The sequence below is a fragment of the Desmodus rotundus genome, chromosome 1 (genome assembly GCF_022682495.2).
Source record: "Desmodus rotundus isolate HL8 chromosome 1, HLdesRot8A.1, whole genome shotgun sequence".
In the NCBI taxonomy this organism is placed as follows: domain Eukaryota; kingdom Metazoa; phylum Chordata; class Mammalia; order Chiroptera; family Phyllostomidae; genus Desmodus; species Desmodus rotundus.
Window position 1 is genome coordinate 94,382,728 of NC_071387.1, and position 26,547 is coordinate 94,409,274.

Here is a 26,547-nt window from a genome sequence, read left to right on the forward strand (position 1 = left end):
AAGAAAATACATCAAGACTGGTAGGAAGGGTGGAGGTACAGAAAGGGTTGGCCCCACACCCTGTGGGGTGGTTGAGAATCTGGAGGGATATCTCAGCTGCAAAGTTACCCCCTGAAGAGCAAAGGGTCTCAACCTCATTCTAGGCTCCCCAGCCCAGAGCACCAGTGCCAGGAAGACAAGCCCACATAACATCTGGCTGTGAAAATCAGCAGGGATTCCATCCACCCAGGAAGACAAAAGGCTGCTGGAAACATAGGCATCCTGTTAAAGGGCCAACACACAAAATCTCTTGCACAAGCACTCACCCTAGGCTCCAGCAGAGGGAGTGTGGCTCAGAGGGAACCGGATTCATACAGGGTGATATTGGGTTGTGTGGCTTCGGGGAGAGGGCTTCGGGGACAGCCACCAATGTCCCTGTGTAGAATCCCTCTCCCATACCACCCACAGATACCATCTTTCCTGGGTCAAGCACTCCCCTCCACAGGGCATTAGCTTAGGACCACTCTGCTGACTCTCTGAGGCCCACCCTGCCAAGCTCACACCCTGTGGAGATCTTCTGGCAGTGGCCAACCTGAGCCTGCATTGTAGTCTTTGTTGAAAAACTCATGAGGAAATACAGGTAAATTCAGGGGGTTCCAGAAACACACAGGGAGAAACTGAGTTGTGTGGGTTTAGGATGAGGGCCATTCCCTAGCCACCACATGCCCAAAATTTACAACCATGCCTGTAGAGAGCCCTCCCTCTACATGTCCAAATCTTAATGTGCTTTAGCCTGATGAACTACACTGTCTCCACATGTCTAGTCCCTGAGATCCCAGCCCTACTGCAAAGTTTCCCAGGCACCAGGCATCTGGCCTTAGTGTATTTTGAGACTTTTGATGAGTTGCCTCAGACCCAGTACTGGCAACAAGTTAGAATCTATATTAACCTATATGAACACCACTTGCTCCTACCTGGTGACTCACTGAGAACCTGCCTCACACAACTTGAGTACTGCCAGAGGTTCTTTGGTAACTGAGCGTAATAAGCAGCTGGCAAGTGGCAGCAGATTTTGGGGTACCTTGAGCCTTTTACTGACCTTCCCTAGGCTAAGCACTGGTGGAAGCAGTATTGGTATGCAGCTTGGCCCCTCCCTTGCACACCCAGGCCCAGCACAGGCAGCTACCTACCGTGGATTGCCTTGTAGCTCCTAATAGGTAGCCCAGGACTGATCACAGGCAGTGTCCAATATTGACCTGTAATGGAGGCCCTCCCAAGAGGCCCCAGAACAAATACTCTTGATGGCTAGCTTTACACCACATCAGAACACAATCTGATTAGTTCCACAAGTAGTATACCCAAAGGGAGGTTTCAGCAGGCACCACACACTGCTGGGGCAAATTCTGCTTTGTGGAGTCAGCCTCCACACAACAGCTCCATACACTATGGTTAGAGTCAATCCTCATAGTCAGCAAGCCTGAGGGTCAACCCCACCCACAGATGGGTCAAGAGCAATCAAAATAACTACACAGGAGGACTTACATAACCCATGAAAGGGATATTCTGGAGCCCCAGATCAGGTGATCAAATAGACTGTACCAATGAGCACCAAAGGACACTACATAAGGCTACCTTATGAAGTCTGGAAGACATAGAAGATCTACCTACTACACAGAAACAAACACAGAGAGGCAACCAAAATGGGGAGACAAACATGCCCCAAATGAAAGAACAGGAGAAATCTCCAGAAAAAGAACTAAATGAAATGGAGGCAAGCAATCTACCCAATACAGAGTTCAAAACACTAGTGATAAAGATGCTCAAGAAACTTAGTAACAACTTCAACAGCATAACAAAGGACATAGAAACAATAAATAACCTGTTAGAAATGAAGAATACAATATTTAAAATAAAGAATATACTAGAAGAAATCAACAACAACAGGTTAGATCAAGCAGAGGATCAAGTCAGTGATTTGGAACACAGGGTAGCAGAAAACACTAAATAACAAAAGAAAAAGAATTTTTTAAAATGAGGATATTTAAGGGACTTCTGGGCCAACATCAAGTGTAACAATGTCTGCATCAGAGGGGTACCAGAAGGAGAAAAGAGACAGCAAGGAATTAAGAGCCTATTTGGATAAATAATGACTAAAAACTTCCCTAACTTGGTGAAAGAAAAAGACACACAAGTCCAGGAAGTGCAAAGAGTTCAAAATAAGATGAACCCAAAGAGGCCTACACTACCACACATCATAATTAAAATGGCTAAAGTTACATACAAGGGAGAATCTTAAAAGTGGCAAGAGAAAGACAGTTAATTACCTACAAGGGAGCTCTTATAAAACACTGTCAGCTGAATTTTCAACAGAAACTTTTCAGGCCAGAAGGAATTGACATGAAATATTCAAGGAATGAAAAGCAAGGACTACTCTACCTAGTAAGGCTATCACCTAAAATTGAAGGAGAAATAAAGAGCTCCCCAGACAAGGAAAAGCTAAAGGAGTTTCATTTCCACCAAACCAATATGATAAGAAATGTTAAAGGAACTTCTTTAAGAAGAAGAAGAAGAAAAAGAAGAATATAAAAGAATAAATGGCATTAAATATGTACCTATCAATAATCATTTTAAATGTAAATGGATTAAATGTTCCAATCAAAAGACACAGGGTAGATGAATGGACAAGGAAACAAGATCCATATTTATGCTGACTACAAGAGACCCACCTCAGGTCAAAAGACACACACAGACTAAAAGTAAAGGAATGGAAATGATATTTCATGCAAATAGAAATGAAAAAAGCTGGGGTAGCAGTATTTCTGTCAGACAAAATAGACTTTAAAACAAAGGCTATCATAAGAGACAAAGAAGGTCATTACATAGTGATAACAGAATGATTCAAAAAGAGGATCCACACGCACTGTTGGTGAGAATGCAAATTGATGCATCCACTATGGAAAACAGTGAAGAGGTTCCTCAAAAACAAACAAAAAAAAAAAACCCACTACATGACCCAGAAATTCCTCTTCTGAGTATATGTTCAAAGAAACACAAAGCACTAATTCAAAAGAATATATGCACTCTTATGTTCATTGCAGCATTATTTACAATAGCTAAGATATGGAAGCAACCCAAGTACCCATCAATAGATGAGTGGATTAAAAAGCAGCGATTACATAAAATGGAATATTTCTCAGCCATAAAAAAGAATGAAATCTTACCATTTGTGACAGCATGGATGGACCTAGAGGGTATTATGCTGAGTGAAATAAGTCAAACAGAGAAAGGCAGATACCATATGATTACATTTATATGTAGCATCATAAGAACAATGTAAATGAACAAATTTGAAACAAACTCATAGACATAGAGAACAGACTGATGGTTGCCAGAGGGCAGTGGTGCGGGGACCTGGGTGAAAAAAGTGAAGAGGATAAGAAATACAAATTGGTAGGTACAAAATAGTCATGGGGATATAAAGTACAGCTATAGGAAATATACTCAATAATATTATAATAATTGTGTATGATGCCAGGTGGGTACTTGAAATATTAGGAAGATAACCTTGTAAAGGATATGATTATCTAACCATTATGCTATACAAAATAATACTGAATGTAAACTGTAATTGAAAAATAATTTTTTTAATTATTTTATTGTTAAGTACAATTGTCTGCATTTGCCACCCACCACTCCACCCCCACCCCTGCCATTCCCACCTCCTTCCCCTGCTTCCACACCCTTGGTTTTGTCCATATGTCCTTTATAGTTGTTCCAGAAAACCCTTCCCCCCATCCCCTCATTATCCCCTCCAACCTCCCATCTGGTTACTGTCAGATTGTTCTTAATTTCAATGTCTCTGGTTATATTTTGCTTGCTTGTTTGTTTTGTTGATTAGGTTCCACGTCAAGGTGGGGTAATATGGTATTTGTCCCTCTCCGCCTGGCTTATTTCACTTAGCATAATGCTCTCCAGTTCCATTCATGCTGTCACAAAGGGTAGGAGCTTCTTCTTTCTCTCTGCGGTATAGTATTCTACTGTGTAAAGGTTCCATAGTGATTATTTTTGTTTTTTTTTAATTTTAATTGTTATTCAATTAGAGTTGAATGCCTTTTCTCCCTATCCATCCACACCACCCCAGCTGAACCCACCTCCCTACCACACCCCCATCATCCCCCCGATTTTCTCCATGAGTCCTTTATAATAGCTCCTGCAATCCCCTGTTCACACTGTCCCCACCCCAATCCCCACTGGCCACTGCTAGACTGTTCCCCCCCTCAATGTCTCTGGTTGTATTTTACTTGCTCTTGTCCTTTGTTGATTATGTTCCAGTTAAAGGTGAGATCATATGGTATCTGTCCCTCAACGCCTGGCTTATTTCACTTAGCATAATGCTCTCCAGTTCCATCCATGCTGTTGCAAAGGGTATAAGCTCCTTCTTTCTCTCTGCTGCGTAGAATTCCATTGTGTAAATATACCATAGTTTTTGGATCCACTCGTTTGCTGATGGGCACTTCGGTCGCTTCCAGTACTTGGCTATTGTAAATTGTGCTGCTATGAACATTGGGGTACACAGGTTCTTTTGGATTGGTGTTTCAGGGTTCTTAGAGTATAATCCCAGCAGTGGAATTGCTGGGTCAAAGGGCAGTTCCATTTTTAGTTTTCTGAGGAAATTCCATATTGTTTTCCACAGTGGCCTCACCAGTCTGCATTCCCACCAACAGTACACTAGGGTTCCCTTTTCTCCACATCCTATCCAACATTTGTTTCTGGATTTGTTTATGCTGGCCATTCTGACTGGTGTGAGATGATACCTCATTGTGGTTTTAATTTGCATCTCTCTGATGGCTAGTGATGCTGAGCATCTTTTCATATGTCTCTGGGCCCTCTGTATGTCTTCCTTGGAAAAGTGTCTGTTCAAGTCCTTTGCCCATTTTTGAATTGGGTTGTTTGTCTTCCTGGAGTGGAGTCGTGTGAGTTCTTTATATATTTTGGAGATCAGGCCCTTGTCTGAGGTATCATTGGCAAATATGTTTTCCCATACTGTTGGTTCTCTTTGTAATTTGGTGCTGTTTTCTTTAGCCATGCAGAAGCTTTTTCTTTTGATGAGGTCCCACTTGTTTATTCTTTCCTTTATGTCCCTTGCTTTAGGGGACGTGTCTGTGAGGATGTTGCTGCGTGGAATGTCTGAGATTTTCCTGCCAATGTTTTCCTCAAGGACTTTTATGGTGTTACGACTTATATTTAAGTCTTTTATCCATCTTGAATTTATTTTTGTGTATGGCGTAAGTTGGTGATCGAGTTTCATTTTTTTGCACGTAGCTGTCCAGATCTCCCAATGCCATCTGTTGAAGAGGCTGCTTTGGCTCCATTTTATGCTCCTGCCTCCTTTGTCAAATATTAATTGACCGTATAGACTTGAGTTCATTTCTGGGCTCTCTGTTCTGTTCCATTGGTCTATGGGTCTGTTTTTATGCCAGTACCAGGCTGTTTTGATGACAGTGGCCTTGTAATACAGTTTGATATCAGGTATTGTGATCCCTCCTGCTTTGTTCCTCTTTCTCAAAATTGCTGCAGTTATTTGGGGTCATTTATGGTTCCATATGAATTTCTGAAATGTTTCTTCTATATCTGTGAAATATGTCATGGGTACTCTAATAGGGGTTACAGTGAATCTATAAATCGCTTTGGGTAGTATGGCCATTTTGATGATGTTAATTCTTCCAATCCATGAGCATGGTACATGCTTCCATTTGTTTCTGTCTTCCTTAATTTCTTTCTTCAGTGTTGTGTAGTTTTCTGAGTACATGTCTTTTACCTCCTTGGTTAGGTTTCTTCCTAGGTACTTTATTTTTCTTGTTGCTGTATCAAATGGGATTTTTTCCTGATTTCTGTTTCTGCAGATTCGTTCTTGGTGTACAGGAATGCCTTTGATTTCTGAGTATTGACTTTGTATCCAGCTGTTTTGCCAAATTCATTTATTAGGTCGAGTAGTTTTTTGGTGGAGTCTATAGGATTTTCCACGTACACTATCATGTCATCTGCAAACAGTGACAGTTTCATTTCCTCCTTTCCAATTTGGATGCCTTTTATTGCTTTCTCTTGTCTGATTGCTGTGGCTAGGAAATCCAATACTATGTTGAATAGGAGTGGTGAGAGAGGGCATCCTTGTCTTGTTCCTGATCTTAGAGGGAAAGCTCTAAGTTTTTGTCCATTGAGTGTGATGTTGGCTGTAGGTCTCTCATATATGGCCTTTATTATGTTGAGGAATGCTCCCTCTATTCCCACTTTGCTGAGTGTTCTTATCAGAAATCGTTGCTGTATCTTATCAAATGCTTTTTCCCCATCTATTGATATGATCATGTGATTTCTGTCTTTGCTGTTGTTTATGTGATGTATTATGTTTATTGATTTGCGAATATTGTACCATCCTTGCATCCCTGGGATGAATGGCACTTCGTCATGGTGGATGATCTTTTTAATGTATTGCTGGATGCGGTTTGTCAATATTTTGTTGAGAATTTTAGCGTCTATGTTGATTAGCGATATTGGCCTGAAGTTTTCTTTCTTCGTTGTGTCTTTATCTGGTTTTGGGATTAGGATGATGCTGGCCTCATAAAAAGAGTTTGGGAGTCTTCCATCAGTCTGGATTTTTCGAATAGTCTGTGAAGGATAGGGGTTAGCTCTTCCTTAAATGCTTTGTAGAATTCTCCTGTGAAACCATCTGCTCCAGGGCTTTTGTGTGATGGGAGTTTTTTGATGACTGCTTCAATTTCGTCTGCTGTTATTGGTCTGTTCAGGTTTTCTGCTTCTTCTTCAGTCAGTTTTGGGAGATTATACTTTTTTAAAAATGTGTCCATTTCACCTAAGTTTTCAAATTTCTTAGCATACACTTCTTTGTAGTAATTTCTTACAATCCTTTGTATTGCTGTGGTATCAGTTGTAATCTTTCCTCTTTCATTTTTAATTGTGTTTATTTGGGTCCTCTCTCTTTTCTTCTTGATGAGCCTACTTAAAGGCTTGTCGATTTTGTTTACCTTTTCAAAGTACCAGCTCCTGAATTCATTGATCCTTAGAATTGTGCTTTTAGTCTCTATGTCATTCAACTCTGCTCTGATCTTGGTTATTGCCTTCCTTCTGCTTGCTCTGGTCTGTCTTTGTTGTTGTTCCTCGAGTTCTTGTAGGTGTAGGGTTAGCTTGTTTGTTTGAACTGTTTCTATCTTCTTAAGGTAGGTCTGTATTGCTATGAACTTCCCTCTCAGGACTGCCTTTGCTGTTTCCCATAGGTTTTGGGTTGTTGTGAGTTCATTTTCATTTGTTTCCAGAAAGTTTTTGATTTCTTCCCTAATCTCATTCTTGACCCATTCATTGTTTAAAAGCATGCTATTCAGTCTCCATGATTTTGAGAGTTTTGGGTTTTTTTCTTTCCAGGTTGGTTTCTAGTTTCAGCCCCTTGTGGTCAGAGAAAATGCTTGATATGATTTCAATTTTCTTGAATTTGTTGAGGCTTGCTTTGTGTCCTATCATGTGGTCTATCTTTGAAAAAGTTCCATGGACACTTGAAAAGAATGTGTATTTTGCTTCTTTGGGATGAAAAGCTCTCTATATATCAGTTAAGTCCATTTCCTCTAGGGTATTGTTAAGTGACACAATATCCTTGTTGATATTTTGTTTGGAAGACCTGTCCATTTTTGACAGTGGGGTGTTAAAGTCCCCTACTATAATTGTGTTGCTGTAAATATCTTTCTTGAAATCCTCCAAGATTTTCTTTATGTATTTGAGTGCTCCTATGTTGTGTGCATATATATTTACAATGTTTATGTCTTCTTGGTGGATTCTTCCTTTGAGTATTATGAAGTGTCCTTTTGGTTACTTCATAAAGAGAGAAAATGGCCCTTCTTTGGAAGTCTATTTTGTCTGATATGAGTATTGCTACCCCTGCTTTTTTTTCCTGTCCGTTTGCTTGGAACATTTGTTTCCAGCCCTTCACTTTCAGTCTGTGTAAGTCTTTTGTCCTGAGATGGGTCTCTTGTAGGCAGCATATGTGTGGGTCATGTTTTCTTATCCATTCAGCTGTTCTATGTCTTTTGATTGGAGCATTTAATCCAATTACGTTTAAGGTTATTATCGATAGGTATTTATTGCCATTTTTTCCTACCTGTGTTCCTCTGTCTTTCTCTTTTCCTTCCTTTCCTTAAAGCAGTCCCTTTAGCATCTCTTGCAGAGCTGGTTTGGTGGAACTGTATTCTTTTAGACTTTTTTTGTCTGGGAAACTCTTTATTTGGCCTTCTATCTTGATTGAGAGCCTTACTGGGTAAAGTAGTCTTGGTTGCAGGCCTCTGGTTCTCATTACTTGGAATATTTTTGCCATTCTCTTCTGGCTTGGAGCGTTTCCATTGAGAAGTCAGTTGCTAACCTTATTGGGGCTCCCTTGTATGTCACTTCCTTTTTCTCCCTTGCTGCCTTTTAGATCCTCTCTTTGTCTTGGAAATTTGCCATTTTAATTATGATGTGTCTTGCAGTGGGTTTCTTTGGGTTCCTCTTGCTTGGGACTCTCTGTGTTTCCTGGATTTGGGTGAGTTTTTCTCTCCTCAGATTAGGGAAATGTTCCATCATTACTTTTTCAAACAGGTTTTCTACCCCTTTCTCTTCTTCTTCTCCTTCTGGTATTCCTATTATACGGATATGTTACGTTTCATGTTGTCCTGCATTTCCTTTATTGCCTCTTCATTCTTTCTGAGCCTCTTTTCCTTTTCTTGCTCTTTCTGGGTGTTGTTTTCTACTTTATCCTCCAGCTCGCTGATCTGATCCTCTGCTTCATCAAGTCTGCCTTTCATTCCTTCTATTGTGTTCTTCAGTTCAGAAATTGTATTGTTCATTTCCTCTTGGCCCTTGTTGATAGTTTTATTTCCTTTTTCATGTTTATATAATTTGCAGTGAGTTCATTGTAGTTTCCCTGTAGTTTCTGGTAATTCTGTGTGAGTTCAGTGAGCTTCCTGATAACCATTGCTTTGAACTCAATATCTGATAGTTGGCTTGCCTCTTTTTCAGTTAGCATTGTTTCTGAGGCTTACTCCTTTCCTTTCATTTGGGAATTGTTTCTTTGTCTTCCCATTGTTTGTGAGACTCTTCTTGTTAGCCTCTGCTTCTTAAATTGATTTATTCTGACTCCCTAGGTTTATGGTATGAACTTCTATGGTAGAATTCCAATGGGATTCAGTGGTGCTGTCTCCTTAATCTCTTGTGCTCACTGGTCTTGAGCTGATGTTTATGGGTGTAACAGAGTCTTACTCTGGTCTTTTCAGCACTCCAAGTTTTCTTGTCTCACCTGTGGGAAAAAGAGGAATGGAGGGAAAAAAAAAAGAATGGAAGGAGGGGAAAAGGGAATAGAAAAGGAAAGGAAGGAAGGAGGTAGGAATAAAGAAAGATCGGAGGCATGATAAGAAGGAATTTTTTAACAAAAATTAAAACAACAGAATAAATAAAAGAAGGCTGGCAGAAGGAATAAAAAAAGGTAAAGGAAGGAAGGAAGAAGGAATAAAAAAAGAAAGAAGGACAGAAAGGAAGAAGGAATTCAGGGGGAAAGAAGGAAAGAAAAAAAAGGTCTTCTGCTGGCTCTAAACTGGTCAGGTTAGTTTTGCTGGTCGTCCTGTCTGTGGAACGGGAGGGGGTGGTTGGAAGGATTGGTTTCACTTTTCTCCCATCCTGAGCCACACTCTTCGCTGTTGTTCAGCCTTCAGTCTAGTTCCTCCGGGTCCTTCTGCTCCCCACTAGGCCTTTAGTTCACCAGCTGTGCTGTCCTTGAGTTGCACCAATTAGGGGCAACTCACATTCCACCTTCTTGCTCTTTGCTGTCTTAGATGCTAGGGGCTCTCGGTGCTGCTATGGGGTATTTCAGCCCCCTACTGTGTCGAGTCTTTCCAGGGAATGCAGTCTCTCCCAGTCCTGCAGCTCCCCTCTGCTGGGCTTTCTGCCTTCCTCCTAGAGAGCCAGTAGGCCCTGCAGAGTTCTGTGCACAGGGGCTACGTATGAGTTTTTCAGAACCAGTGCTTTTGGCTGTGGTCGCCTGCAGGCAGCCAGGCCGTTGATCGGGTTGTGTGGCCGATCTCAGCTTTGGACTTCGATTGGTTGCCGATCCCCTGCTTTGGGTCTGTGTGCGGGGGCAGCCAGCCACTGATCCAGTTGAGTGCTCACCCAGGAGCTTTTTGTCTGTGCTCCCAGGCAGCAGGGCGCTTATCAGGGCACCCGCCCACCCGGGGTTTCAGGTGTGGGCCCCTAGACCACTAATTTGAGTGCATGCCAGCCGGGCTTCAGGTGAGCCCGGGGCTGCTTTTCCAACGCTCACAGTCCAGGGCTGAGGGGGTAGGGGCTCCAGAGGCCGGGGCTGCTGCGGAGAGTTCTCTAACTAGCTACTACGTGCCTCTATTTTCTTTTCCTTTTTGAGAAATTCCTCCTATTCAAGCCCCCCTGGTCCAAACAAGCACCTGGCTGCTCACACAGCCCAGCCTGGCTCTCTCCCAAGAATCCTGCAGCAGATCCTGTGCCCGGGCGGGGGCTTCAGTCGCCCTTGTCCCATGTGGATCCCTGGGATCTTATTGTCCTTAAGCACTCTTCTTACCGTCTGATTTTTCAATGTCCTCTATCTTTGGTCTCCCATCTTCATATATGCTGGAATACTGTTGGCTGTTTGCTCTGCTCCTCAGATCAGCTAGGTATTTCACTGGCGTTGAGGGGAAGTGGACTCCGCTCCCACCTATCTTGTCGCCATCTTCCCTCATAACCCTACCATAGTGTTTTGATCCATTCATTGACTGATGGACACTTAGGTTGCTTCCAGCCCTTGGCTATTGTAAATTGTGCTGCTGTGAACATTGGGGTGCATAGGTTTTTTTGGATTGGTGTTTCAGGGTTCTTAGGATATAATCCTAGCAGGGGAGTCGCTGGGTCAAAAGGCAGTTCCATTTTTAGTTTTCTGAGGAAATTCCATACTGTTTTCTTTTTTGTTTTGTTTTGTTTCTCTTAGCGTAGGCTTCATTTTTTTTTAATTTTTATTATTATTTACTTACAGCTGTATGCCCTTTCTCCCCACCCCTCCACCCTACCCCAGCTGAACCCATCTCCCTCCCCCACCTCCACCCTCCCCCTTGATTTTGTCCATGTGTCCTTTATAGTAATTCCTGTAATCCCCTCTTCCCACTGTCCCCACCCCACTCCCCCCTGGCTATTGTTAGATTGTTCTTAACTTCAATGTCTCTGGTTATGTTTTGTTTGCTTTTTTCTTCTATTGATTATGTTCCAGTTAAAAGTGAGATCATATGGTATTTGTCCCTCTCCGCCTGGCTTATTTCACTTAACATAATGCTCTCCAGTTCCATCCATGCTGTTGCAAAGGGTATAAGCTCCTTCTTTCTCTCTCCTGCATAGAATTCCATTGTGTAAATATACCATAGTTTTTGGATCCACTCGTTTGCTGATGGGCACTTAGGTTGCTTCCAGTACTTGGCTATTGTAAATTGTGCTGCTATGAACATTGGGGTGCACAGGTTCTTTTGGATTGGTGTTTCGGGGTTCTTAGGGTATAATCCCAGCAGCGGAATTGCTGGGTCAAAGGGCACTTCCATTTTTAGTTTTCTGAGGAAATTCCATACTGTTTTCCACAGTGGCCTTACCAGTCTGCATTCCCACCAACAGTGCACTAGGGTTCCCTTTTCTCCACATCCTCTCCAACATTTGTTTGTGGATTTGTTTATGCTGGCCACTCTGATTGGTGTGAGATGGTACCTCATTGTGGTTTTAATTTGCATCTCTCTGATGGCTAGTGATGCTGAGCATCTTTTCATATGTCTTTGGGCCCTCTGTATGTCTTCCTTGGAGAAGTGTCTGTTCAAGTCCTTTGCCCATTTTTTAATTGGGTTGTTTGTCTTCCTGGAGTAGAGTCGTGTGAGTTCTTTATATATTTTGGAGATTAGGCCCTTGTCTGAGGTTTCATTAGCAAATATGTTTTCCCATACTGTTGGTTGTCTTTGTAATTTGGTGCTGTTTTCTTTAGCCATGCAGAAGCTTTTTATTTTGATGAGGTCCCATTTGTTTATTCTTTCCTTTATGTCCCTTGCTTTAGGGGACATGTCTGTGAGGATGTTGCTGCGTGGAATGTCTGAGATTTTCCTGCCAATGTTTTCCTCAAGGACTTTTATGGTGTTACGACTTATATTTAAGTCTTTTATCCATCTTGAGTTTATTTTTGTGGAAATTCCATACTGTTTTCCACAATGGCTGCACCAGTCTGCATTCCCACCAACAGTGCACTAGGGTTCCCTTTTCTCCACATCCTCTCCAACACTGTTGTTTGCTGATTTTTTTATGATGGCCATTCTGAGCAGTGCGTAGTGGTATCTCATTGTGACTAATATTTTTTTTTATAAAAATAAAAAATGAGAAAACATTTTCCCTTATAAAATAGACATAATACACTCAAAGAATCTTTCTCTGAAACTATTAATAGCACATCCACTTTGCTAATAAAGAAGTATTTCAGCAACTCAACATCATCTGTCATATTGAAGCTAATGTCATTAATTGGATATACACTGAGTGAGTCTTGAAAATGAATAGGAAACCCTCAGGCTCCCAGCAGAAAGAGCCACGTGGGCAAATGCACAGAAACTAAAGAGATTATGACATATTTATGTACCTGCAGGTGCTTTAATGTGTCTGGAGTGTATGGTGTGCCGTACGGGGTAGCAGAAAGTGAAGCTGGAGAGAGGGAGAGGCAGGAGCCAGGCTTCAGGACAGACTTTGAGTGAGCATTAAGCCTATACCTGCTTGGAGAGAGGCTGGGAGTGAGAGCTGGAGGTCAGCTTTGAATTCAGTCATTCTTGAGGGAAGTGCCCAAGATGTATTGAGATTACTATCCATTGCTGGCACCTGATGGGCAACATACATGTAAGCAGCATCTATCTTCATGTCACTTTGGAGGGAATAACAACAAAGCAAAACTGCAAAAGGAATTTTCTCAAGCACCTGTTGGAGCAATGAGGTAATTTCATGGAATCCAAAGGTCAATTCACAGGACCTGAAGGTCAGCAAAGCTGCCTCCTGCTCTGGTTATTCACTGTGTGCAGAGAATCTTGTCTTTGCCTACTTTACAGGGGCACTTGCCCTGCACCTTTATCTATTGGCGTTTTCTGTGAGCCATACCACTACCCTATTTTACAAACCACACATCTCAAGGAGCTTTCACTACAGAATATTTGAAAAGTGAGATTAAGGTGGAGAGTGATGGTCAGACTTTTTAGAAAGATCAATGTGATGATCATGTGGAAAATGGTTTAATGGAGGTGAGACTGGAGGTGGGACTAAGAAAGAGAAAACTCATGAACTCAGGCAGAGCTGGTGTGGGTTGGCAAGGAGCAGAGAGACTCTATAAGTATTCATAATTTTTAGGACTCAGTGATGAACTACACATGAAGAAGAGGAAAGGAGACTATGAGGATGCCTGGGTTTCAGGTTTTGGGGCCCTAGTGGTGTTGGATAAGGAGATGTGGAGTAAACCAGGGGCATCTGGTTTGAAGAGAAGGCATGTGAAATTTTCAACAGGTAATGAGAGGGAAGGATCTGGGGCTTGAAAAAGACTTGGCTAGAAATGGATGTACAGATAGAATTAATAGATTAACTTACCCAGGGAGAAGAGAGAATACAATGTTAGAAACACCAATATCCCAGAGTGGCTGAAAGGAGGGAAGTCCAGAGAAGAGCCTGAGAAGAACAAGTGCAGGAGAAGCAGCTCAGGCTGGGATCCCAGGGCACAAAGAGGCCATTGCAGGAAGGACAGGTGGTCAATGCCATCAAACATTCCAGGACTTATGCCAGCAAATGAGCAGTGTCAGCTGGATTTAGATATAGAGGGTGATGTGACATTTTCAAAGCAATTTCAGTGAATTGATGGAATGAAGCTGGATGTCAATGGATTGAGGGTTCAGTCAGGAGATAGAAAATGGAGACAGTATCTTGGGCTAATTTTGAGTAGATTTTCTGTGGCAGGAAGGGAAGCAATAAGACAATAGTAGTTCTTTTCAACCCAGGCTGATTATAAAATCACCTGGGAGAAGTTTCAAAACATATGATTCTTGGGCTCACCCCACCAGACTGCATTAATTGCTTTGTAGCATGGCCCAGGCATCTGCTTTCAAAATCTCCTGCTGTTGGTGCTTGAAGACCTCTGTGAGGCATTGACAGAGTATTGTTACAAAACTGTTATTCCAAACTTGGAAATGGTGATGGCAGACAGCAGACAGACCAAGGATAAAAGTGCCAGAGAAATGACAGGCATCAGGGCAGAACTTCTGAGTGGATGGAGGACCTGCTCCAGATATAGGGGAGATCTCCTTTCTTACAGGCTTTTCCTCTGAAATGAGGAGTGGAAAGGAGGAGGGTGTGGGTTCCAGGTTGGGGGGGAAAGGAAGAGGAGGGAATTTTCCTGCTGACTATAATTTTATCTGTAAAACAGAGGAGGAAATGATAGCAGTGAGCTTGGTAAGAAGAAAGGCTAGAACTCTGCCTAGAGTGGACCTACAGAAGGAGCCATTCCCCCAGCTGGGACTGAAGGCCGGGAGTTTGTGTGTGAGCTCCACTGGAAGAAAAATTCCATGAGGGCAGTGCCTTTGTCCGTGCTAGTCACTGCTGTGTCACCAAGACTGAACCTGGTGCACTTTGGAAATGCTGAGATGCATGAGTGTGTCGAGGCACCAGTCTGCAACATTTCATTTCCTCAGCACCATTTGGCAGACCAGGCATTAAGCTGTGAAATGACTCAGTGAAGCTGGGGTGTAGGGTTCAAGGGTAACCTGGCCCAGTGGGAAAGATGGATCCTGATCATGGGGCTCAGAGAGCCATGCAATAGTTGGTAGTGGGGGTGGGATTTATCTTGAGGGCAATAGGCAGGGAGACAGGAGAGACTAGGACAGATCTGCTTTTCCAAAAGTCTCCTATGGGCTTTGAGATTACTGTGGGGAGAATGAGAGGCATTACAGTCATCCAGGTGAGACATGAGAGTCACATAATCCTGGGAGACTGGGTGGGAGCAGAGAGTCAGTTTCAAGAAGGCAAATTCCAAAACAGTCTTTATAATAATTGCCCAAATCTTGTCCTGGCTGCTTTAAGGGGCAATGAGCACCTTGTCTATTCTGGGGGGGATACTGGGCTGAGATGTCTGAGAGCACACTCCATGGATCCAGGGAACCCCCTCCTTCTCGGGGGCCCTGTGGCCTCAGCTGGATGGGAGCCACCTCTCCTCCACTCACCAAATTGCTGTGCTATATTTAAAAGCCAAAGAGGCAAATAAACCCCAGCCCAAGGAGGAAGTGGTTTGGGCATTAAATAAAAGGAACATTTTCATCCTGCAATGAAAACGCTGTGATCTTGGAACACAATTTGCATAAACAGACAGTTTGGCTATAAACAACTTCACCAGTAACTGGTATTTACATATAGAACAACTCAGTCAAAACCCAATTAAAGGCTCTGATGGATTGGGGATTGTCAAAACATTTAAAAGGCTTCACAGCAGCCAGGAGATTTATATGTCTAGGTTGGACCAGGAGTTCCTGATTTCTCCTCCCATCTACTCTTTTTCAGGCACCCAACTTCCTACCAGACCTGGTTACCCCTGGCCCACACCCCAGTCTGGCAGCCTGGCCCCCGATAGGAGAGAAAGATCTCTAAGGAACACACTGGTCTTGGGAACTCAGAAACAAATTCACAGAGAAGGGAACAGGGTCCAGGCCAGGGTTACAGCCTTGCCATGTGGAAAACAGTGACAAGAGTCCCTTGAAGAGTTTGGGCACATGACACTGTCAAGAGGATCCAGGCGATAATGGCACCTAAGGTTGGGCCATCAGCCCTACTGTGGTTGCAGGTTCCAAAGCTTTGTATCAATTAGTTGAGAAGCAAGATCAGCAGTTGTGCCCCCTGCCTAATGGGGTGGAGCTGTTCTAGTCAGGGATGGAGGCCAGGCATAGAAACCAAGTCAACCTGTTGGGAAAATTAGGGATAGATTTCATAGGAGAAGGAACCAAGGGGCAAGAGGTTCACCTGGGACACTCTGGTGACCAACAGGCATAAGGCAGGTGGATTACTATTGTGTAACACTCCAAAGTGCTCCTGCAGGTGGCACAACGGGATCTGCTGAGCCTTTGGAAGCCTCCAGCTCAGAGAGGCAGGGGAAGCCAGATCTGACAGGGCAAAGACCAGTATCCTGGTCCTGGGAAGGTCTGCAGTACCCACTCCAACACTGATGCTCTGGAGGGAAGGAAACTCAAAGGACATCTTTTATAATGCAAGCTGACCTGGAACCCTAAAGGCCAAGTAGTACAGAGCAAGGTCTGATGCATAGATGGAAGGGAAGGGAAGGGAAGGGAAGGGAAGGGAAGGGAAGGGAAGGGAAGGGAAGGGAAGGGAAGGGAAGGGAGGAAGGGGAGAAAGCAGAGAGAGCGAGTTCCAGAATCTTCCAGCAGTGGCAAATTATGGCCCCACCAAGGCCTCGGAAAGGTTACAGTAATAGACTATTGATTTCTTCTGCTCTTAGACTGGGAAGTGCAGAGCAGCAGTATATAAGCTACCTTTTGCCACTCCCAAGGAAACTGATCTGTCTTGCTGCTATCTAGCAGATTCACAACCATGGATTTTTGTACCTTTCATTCCCCAGATTTTAAAAAATTGAGTGAGTACTTACTATGTGCCAGACACTTTGCTGAGCATTTTGTACATGTGATCCCTTATATATTCATCATAATAGGAAGAGGGGTCTGATATAACAAATAAACTCCATGGCCTCCAGACATTGGTGGGCTGTGGCCATCACTATGAATGTGTCACTTTCATAGTGCAAAAAAACAAAAGAACCCCTCACTATGTACCCAGCTTAATATGAGACGCCTTACATTCATAATACCATTGAATTCTAAAACATCTCTAAGAGGAAAGCACTATTATCCCCATTTTACAATGAGGAAACTGAGGCTTAGAGAATTGAACCCCTTGTTCAAGTTGATATGGCTGGAAAGTAGGGGAAGCAGGACTCTCTTTGGATATGAAGCCTCCTGCATCGGACTAGGTGCTTCTGGTTTCTGACTATGGGTCATCTTACTTTAAAGTGTCCCATTGCAACTGTTGACATCCTAGTTTGGAATGGATAAAACAAAACTAAACTGACTTTACCCTACTGCTCTATCACCACTAAACTGCAGCCTTAGTACTGCCTGTCCTCTCACCTCTTGCATTCCAGCTAAATCCCTAACCTCCCACTAAGCCAATCCAAGTGGATCAAGGGTACTGGATGAAGAAATTGAGCTATATGGACATTTTCTTTCTTCATTTGGGCTCAAGCCCATTGCTACTTAACATTGAAAGTTAAACAATTCAAACTTTTGTTCCCATAGATCAAGATTACAAGTTCCAATAATATATTCATCACCATTATTTCTGTTATACAAAAGAAGGTGACATATATTGTTTTGATTCAACTTAATACATATTTATTGATCATGTACTGTCAAGGAATTGTTCAATGTTAAGGAATTTTGTGTTGTTTCTCAAAGTAAAGCCTCAGTTTCTCCACTGAGTGAATTGGTGTAGTTCAGGGGTAGGCAAACAACAGCTGTAGGGCTGCCCCACGTTTTGGTGAATACAATGTCATAAGAACACAGCTGCCTCATTCATTTAATGCTATCTATATCTGCTTTCACTCAGCTGAGTAGTTGCAGCCAAGACTTTATGGCCAGCATAGTCTAGAATATTTATTATCTGACCCTTTACAAAAAAGTTTACTGACCCCTGGCCTAGATGGTCTGAGGTCCTTTCCCACCTGGAGTTTCTTAGTTGTATGTTTTGTTCTGAAGGATGTAGAAATTCAGTGGCATTCCAAAGAGGATTCCAAGGCAGAAGGAATCTGGCCTTTGCTCTTTCTCTCCACCTCTCCATGCATAAAGCATAATAACATCTTTGATTCCCTTTCCCCAACTTGAGCTGGGGGCCCACTGGAACTGCCCCCATCTTCACTGTGTTCGTGCAGGAAGGAGCGCTCTCTGGCCAGTCTTCTCAGCCTCCTTCAGTCAGATATTCTATCAGTTCCTTCCAGAAATTCACAGATAAGAATGGTGGAGAGGACAATGCTTTCAGAGTGTTCTCTGGAAAACTCAGAGCTGTAAGGAAGCTGAGGATGGGTTGGTTGTCCCATAAGGTGGTGAGTCTCCCGCCCCTGGAAGTGTACAAGCAGATGGGACTGTGAAAGCTCCTCAGACCCCAGATCTTGAATTTTGCAGTTTCTCAAACACTGTCCTAACTCAAGTCCATATGGCCACTGCCCAGTTCAGCAGACCCCCTACCAAGTGACTTCCCTAGTTCAGGCCTGGTACCCTCTAATCTATCCTCCAATAGCAGCAAGTGCCAGCTTTAAATTTCAAATTTCAAATTTGATCTTGTTTTCCCAAGAACTAAATTTCTTTAAAGGTTGCACACCGCACCCAGGATAATACCCAAACCCTATTTTAGCATTTCCTCATCCTTTGGTCCTACTCAGATGAGCTCAGATTAATTCTGAGCTCATATACATACCCCACCTCCTGGGTTCCAATCAGATCTACCAGCTTTTTATTCTCCAAACACACCAACTCTGTGTGCCTTTCTACATTTCTGCAGGTACACACTTTCCTCATCTTGTGCATGGGATAAACTCCTATGTATTCTTCAAAACCCAGCTCAGATGTCCTTCCTCTGGTATAAAACTTTTTCAAGACTTCATTTCATATTTGTTTCTATTTACTAGGTCCCTCTGATGTACATCTTAATCATAGACCTATTTGGAACATATAACATTGTGCTAGAGTGAGTTATTTGCACAAACATGTCCCCCAGTGGATGGAGTTTTTTAAGGAAAGAGACAGTGACTAATTCATATTCACATGCTTAGTCCAGGGCCTTGCACATAGCAGATGTTCAATAAATATTCCATGAATGAATGAATGAATTTTTACAAAGTTGAAGCTCTAGGAGATTGAGCCAGTTGACCAAACCAGGCCTTCTCCCCATGTGAAGATCTCGTAGCTGTGTCTTGGGTAGCTCCTGAGCACCCTGCCTTTTTTCTTGAAAAGCCAGATCTGAACAATCTCCTATTCCAATCTTTTCCCTTCTTGCTATCAATCTCCTGAGTTTTGCCTACTGCTACTTTTCTGAATCCTGAATTCAACAGAACTGATTATAGACCCAGGTCTGTACTGGCTCCATGCGTGCCCTTGGATAAGCACTCTGCAGCTCCCAAGTGGTCAAACATATACAGCAAGTCAAGCACAAAGCTTCAGTGGTATCTAGTGCATGAACACATGTGTCCCTTTCAGACACCAAGCTCCAGGTCCCTAGTCATTGCTTTGGAAATGTACATTCTCTTCATCAAGATTCCTAAAGACCATCTAGTCTAGCAACCTGTCTGTTGCTTAATTTTTTTTTATTTTACTTTTTCTTTTTTTTTAATATATTTATTGATTATGCTATTACAGTTGTCCCATTTCCCCCCCCTCACTCCACTCCATCCTGCCCACCCCCTCCCTCCCACATTACCCCCTATAGTTCATGTCCATGGGTCATACTTATAAGTTCTTTGGCTTCTACATTTCCTACACTATTCTTACCCTCCCCCTGTCTATTTCCCACCTATCATCTATGCTACTTATTCTCTGTACCTTTCCCCCCCTCTCCCCCTCCCACTCCCCTATTGACAACCCTCCATGTGATCTCCATCTCTATGGTTCTGTTCCTGTTCTAGTTGTTTGCCTAGTTTGCTCTTGTTTTTGTTTTAGGTGTGGTCGTTAATAACTGTGAGTTTGCTGTCATTTTTACTGTTCCTATTTTTGATCTTCTTTTTCTTAGGTAACTCCCTTTAACATTTCATATAATAAGGGCTTGGTGATGATGAACTTCTTTAACTTGACCACACCAAGACAAAAAAAAATGGCCCAATTGTTGCTTAATTTAATACCTATGACAATGGGACTTGCCTCTCCAGATACCCTAGCCATGGGGGATTTTAACAAAAGTAGTAACAGTAACAGCAGCGTGTTTACAGATTTTTTTTTATTTACAAAGCACAACAGTAATTTCTGATTCTCACAAAAAATTACAGCCATAAATTAATGTCCCCAGGTACAGATGTGGCTCATCCCTAATTGTCTAAACAAAGCCTCAGAGCTGAGTGGCACCTTACCGGCCTGGCTCAGGAAGCCATTCCATCAATGAAAGTGACTCTGGTTCAGGGACTAAAATACACTCACCAGCCAAACCTGGGCCACATGCTCGCCTCTGAAGCAGGAGATGTTGTTAATCCTACCTCAACCTCATGAACTGAACCTAGAGGACAGATTATTTTCCCAAAGGAAAATTTGGCTGCTCTTACCAAAAGGGGACTTAATGGATGCCAGACAAACAAAAACAAGACATCTTCAGTGATTTTTTTGGAGCTTTGATTTCTACATATGAAAACTATGGAAACAGAAATCAAAAGGATTGTACAACTCCTGTTATGCTATTATAGCCCTGTGATTTTCACCCTCCTCAATGACTCTGCCCTCTGAATCCATGCCACTATCTGCCCTGGTCCAGGACACTATTTCTTACCTACACTGTGGCAACTGTGTCTTCACCGGGCTGCCTGCCTTCCTTGCTCTCTCCTGGCTGATGGCATCCCTCCAGTGCCCTATGGCCAGATTAATCTTCCATTTCAGCAGAGTTCAGGGAGCTATGGAGCCCAGTGGTGTTTAACTTGGCTTGCACTCAACCTCATGAATTTAAAGGCCATCTGAGCTGGGCCATTCATCTGTTCCTTCTTGACTCCCCACGGTGAATACATTTTCACACACCCCCTTTCCAGTACCCAGACATCTGAGCTGCTTGCATATTTCTTTGTCAGGAGAGCTCGGGTGGGGGGGAACATATCCAACCCTAGAAGTTGGAACCTTCTCTCTATTATCTCATAAAACATCATGTTCATATCATCATTTCAATCCAGAAAGAGGATTTGCCGTGTGAGCTCTGAGATGCATACAAATCGCCTTTCTAAACCTCTGGCTACAATAAGCAAACTTCCAAAGCTGACAGTTTACTTGATAAATACCTAATAAAGCTTAAATAATTATTGAAAGCAGACAAATGAAAGAAGAGAATGGCAAAAGGTGTTGTGGTGATAAATCATAGGGAAGAAGACAGAACTGCAGCAACTGAGGGTGAAGCAGATTCCAGGAGGTGGAAGACAGACTCAGAGGAAAGAACTGGGGAGTAGAAGGAACTGGTGGGGAGTGAGTGGCTGTGGAGCCAGAGAACTGCTAGATGGGCTTCTCTTTGGGGGCCGTTAAATACACAATAAGCCCTGGCTGGGTTGGTCAATTGGCTGGAGCGTCATCCCATACACCAAAAGGCTGAGGGTTCTGTTCCCAGTAAAATCAGGGCACATACTTAGGTTGTGGGTTCAATCCCCAGTCAGGTCACATATGGGAGGCACGTGATCCATGTTTCTTTCTCTCTCTCTCTCTCTCTCTCTAATATCAACAAACATCCTCCAGCGAGGATTTTTTTAAAAAACACTCAATGTGTGACCTTTGTCAGCTCTTGTGGAAGAAAGAGGGTCAAAGCAGTGTACTCATCTGCCTCCTTGTCTGTTCCTGACTACCCAGACCTCACTATTTGTAAGCTCACCCAACCCCAATTCCAATCTTGAGGTGGGAAGAACTCAAGTCATCTTGGAATGCCATCCCCTGAATGTAACCCACAGTCACCACCCATGATGGATGTCAGGAAGGTGTTCCAAACTTTTCATTTATTCATTCATTCACTTAGTCCTTCACCTGTTCAACAAACATGAAGCACCACCTATGTGCCATAAATGCACAGCACACTTTCTGTCTAACCAGGGATGGTTGTGGGAGCAGAATACTAAACAGTGCTACACACTGAAAATAGAAGCCTTGTGAGTTCACAGAAGCCCAGTTTGGTCTTGGGCAAGTGTGGGTGGGGAGCTTCACAGGAAAAAAGCACTTAAATTGAAACTTGAAAGAAAAATAGCAGTAGGGGGAAAGATGCGTCAGGCAACAGGAATAGCAAATGCAAAGGCCCTGGGGTGTAGGAGTTTGGTTAAGAGAAATCCTGAGACCTTAGCTTTGTATCGATGCTAATGTGTGATAACTCCCACCCCCTTAGGACTTTCTCTCCAGGGGTAAGTTCTGATTCCTGTTTCTGAGTGTATGACTGATAAGTTGCCATTTACTAAGGTAGGTTTTCTGATTCTCATTTTAGAGATGAGGACACTGAGTCTTAGAACTGGTATGGGCAGGTTATTTTGGGCTCTCTCCTCCAAACACTCACTCCTGCCTTTTTTCCTTCCTTACTCTTCACTCTCACTTACCAAACTTCCCTAATTATTCAGAATACTTTTGGGAAAGCATTCTCCCTATCCTGCCATATTCCCAGCAGGGGACCAGAACTGTCCTGGGTTCCCAGCTGAGTGGCTTCCCAGTGATCCGATGCCTCTTTAATGCCTTCCCTGATGTCCAACTATCACTGTGCACACACACATGCCTAGACTTCTGGGCAGGAGTTTGTGGAGGGGGCTCCACAAGCACATACTCTATACCAATGAGAATGGCTGCAAGGCTGCCCTTCCCTACAGACCCATCCCCACAAGCCCAGCACAGTCTGAACAGGGTTCAGCTTCCCCGTGAGGCACCGTGATTCCAGCTGGGGTAGAAACGAACCAAGAATCCATGTGACAGCTGAAGGAAGTGCATAGTGTAATTGCCTTATTAGCCCCTTTGATGTGGTGTAAGCATAAAACAAAAGATTGAATTTGGAATTTTAGGAGTCACCAGATTCTACCCAGCTTCTTGTCCATAAATACATTGTGCACAAAAGACACCTTCACACCCCTCCCCCTTCATCATGTAACCTTTGGGGAAGGAGATCCCACAAACCCCAGACTCTGTCTGCAGTAAGAACAGTCAGTCTGACACAGAGCAGGTTTGGGCAGCACCTACATGCTGTGTGTGGACTGTGGACACACAAAACATGCATCCAATGAACACTATCGAGAGTATCTTGTCTGATAACACATGTGCCTCAGATTAAAAAGGAAACCGTCTCCTCCACACAACTGGCACAAAAGAAGGGTATTTTCGCCCTGGCTGGTGTGGCTGAGTGGATTCAGTGCTGGCCTGTGAATTACAAGGTCGCTGGTTCAATCCCCAGTCAGGGCACATGCTTGGGTTGCAGGCCAGGTCCCCAGTTGGGGGCATGCAAGAGGCAACCAATCAATGTATCTCTCACACACTGATGTTTCTCTCCCTCTCTTTCCCCTCTCTCTAATAGTAAATAAATCTTTAAAAAAAAAAAGGGTATTTTCCATGTCCCTCCATTGTCATTTTCCACTGTTATCTCTGGCCTGTGAAACCTTTAACTCACAAGTGACTCCACATCCAGATTGTGATTCCCGCGATTTGTGGCTGGACCATTTATCCCCTTAATGGATCCCTGACACTTAACCTACTCAGTGGATTTTATTTGCATTGATCACATTTTATGGTATGATTAAATTTGTATAGAAGAGAACCAATTAGTTTTGTTTTACACTTATTGAATGCACTTTATAGTCAGACAAATGAACTCTCCACTGTTAGGTTGATTTACCCAGTGGCAGGAGGCTTGCTGGGCTGGGCAGGGTCCTGTCCCCAGCTGGGAGGAGGGTGGTTGTGATGGGTAGGGCTGAAGGAGCTGGCACCTCTGAGAAATGGACTTAATGCACTGACTCAGATGGCCCCGCAGGTCAATGTGGAGTCTGGGTGACATTTCTCAGGAGAGTAAATACAGACTCCTGGCTCTACGTAAACTTCAGGGGCTGACTGAGGCTTTCTCTGAAAAGGAAACACTTCTCCTAAAGAATGGAAAGATCAACAGAGAAGAATTTACTTCTAGCTCCAGCCCTTTCACTCTGCCTCTGTGAGATTGGATCAATCTTTTAATTTCTTTGAGCCTCAGAAAACAAAGATGATAATGATGAGAAGGAGAAGCATGAGAGGGGGGAAGGAGGTCATCTCCCCTCTTAATTTGTTGTAAGGATGAAACATGAGAGTATGCATGAAAATAATTTATAAATAGTAAACTGACATTTTTATGCTGGTTTTTCTTTTAAATGAAAAACAGGAGTAACACAGCGTTGTGTAACACAAGAGTAATTTGGAATCAATGACATGGTTTGAAACTGCTGCTGCCCCAGCTGTGTGGCTTTGTGGACGCCATTTAACCTCTCTGAGCTACATTGTCTCATCTCTACAGTGGAGATCACTATCATGTTTCTGATTAAATATCTCAGAAAGCAGTATTTTTCTGACCACCTTCATAAAAATAGCAGCCAGCCTCCTCATCCTCCATCCTGTGACTCTGCTTTATTTTTCTCCACAGCATTTATATCAGTTTGCTCAGGCTGCCAGGACAAAAAACCAGAGATGGTGGCTTAAATGACAGAAATTTGGTGTCTCACAGTTTAGAAGGCCATAACTCACGTATAAAGGTGTCAGCAGGGTTGATTTCTGCTGAGGCCTCTGTCCTTGGCTCTCAGAAGGCCACCTGGGCATGGTGTGTTCCCACGTGGCCTTTTTTCTGGGCATGTGCACCCTTCCCTGGTATCTCTTTTAGTGTCCAAATGTCCTCTTCCTATGAGGAAACCAGTCAGAATGGATTAGGCCTCATTTTAATTTCCTCACCACCTTAAAGATCCTATCTCCAAATACAGTCACAGTCTGAATTACTGGGGTGAGGGCTTCCACTTATGAATTTTGGTGGGGGGAACACAACTCAGTTCATAGCAGCACCTGATATTCTATCACTTATTTATGTACAATCATAAACTCTCTATGAGAGATCTTCTTTTCTTCACCACATGTGTCAAATGCTTAAAATGGTACCTGGCACATAATACGTGTGCAACGCATATTTGTTGAATGACTTAATAAACAGAGCTTAGTGTAATGACAGTTCCAACATACTGTGGTTCCAGCACAGAGACACCTACCAACAGGTGGGCTGCAATATATCATCTCTGAAAATCCTTCTAGTCACTGGCCCCCTGAGTAGCTTCTGTTGCTCCCTGAGCAGTGCAAATGGAGAAAACTCCATGATGTGTTTATTTAATAGTCATTCACAAACTCATGAAAGCCTTGAGTTTCAGGGTTAGAAGGGAATTTATAAATCATCAGATTCTACTTCAAAACCAGTGGAGGGAAGCCCTTTATAACATTGACCCTTGATGACTTCTTCATCACCAAGTCCAGGGTTGGAACATCCAGTTCTGTGGTTAGAACATGTTATTTTGTGCACACAGCATGCACAAGAAAGGATGTTCTTTTCAGAACTGGTCATAATAGGGAAAAATGAAAACAAATATCTCTTGGTAGATAAACAGATGCAAACTGGTTTGTCCATGCAGTAGTGGTAGTTTTCAGGAGTTCACATAAATTCATTAAAACTACCTGCAGCAAAATGGATGTGTCAAAAACCACAAAGTTGACATATACAATAAGATACTATACATATACATGTTCATTTTTATGTATTTTCTATATGTAAAAATCATTTGAAAATAATGTGTACTGTGTGTAGAAAAGGCACAAAACATGCATGGGAAGGGTGCCACCAACCTAAGAGTAGTGGTGGCCTCTTAGAGTTAGGATCAGGGTTAGGGGTAGGGGAAGGGTCGGGTATAGGAAGGGATAAAGGCAGGTGCAGGGAACAGGAGTCTACAACTCTCTGCACCATTAATTTCTTTAACAAAAAAAAAGCCTGAAACAAATATGGCAGAATGTCAACATCTGTTGTATCTTGGTGGTAGATGCATTAAAAAATGTATTCTTTTCTGAACATCTCTGATGTTTTAACATGTCTTTTATTTTTTTTTAATATTTTAGTGAACACGGAAAGTGGCATCTTTAAGTGAACTGATACTGGACCCCACATCCTTTCAACCACTAGTCCTACTTCAGACCACTGGGGCCACTCAGAATAAATTTTCTTCTTTTCCCACACCATATCCATGGTCTTCCTAGAGAAGGGAAACATGCCAAGTGACCTCGCTACCAGCCTTGCGGCCAATACTTTGGCTGAATTGCATCTGGACATCCGGAATCCCTCCTCCCCCAACTTACTGAGTCAGTCTATACGTGCAGAGTACGTGTAGATGAACACTAACACTCAAGCTCATTGTCCAGTGAGAGAAACAGAACAACCAGAGACCCACACTTCAATGTTCTAATCAGAGAGCCTAGAGCAAAGAGCTGGAAATTAGAGGATTATATGACCAAAGAGAAAGTGGGCTGGAAGGCTGGGGACACATAGCTAGAAAGGGTGACCACTAAGTGCGCAAAGAAGGGTGACCAGAGCATTCCTAGGGTGGGGGGAAGCCAGGGAAAGTATCCCAAGAAGAGGGACATGGCATGAAAAGGGCAGGCTTCTTTGACAAATGAAAGGACTTTTGGCAGGTCTGTA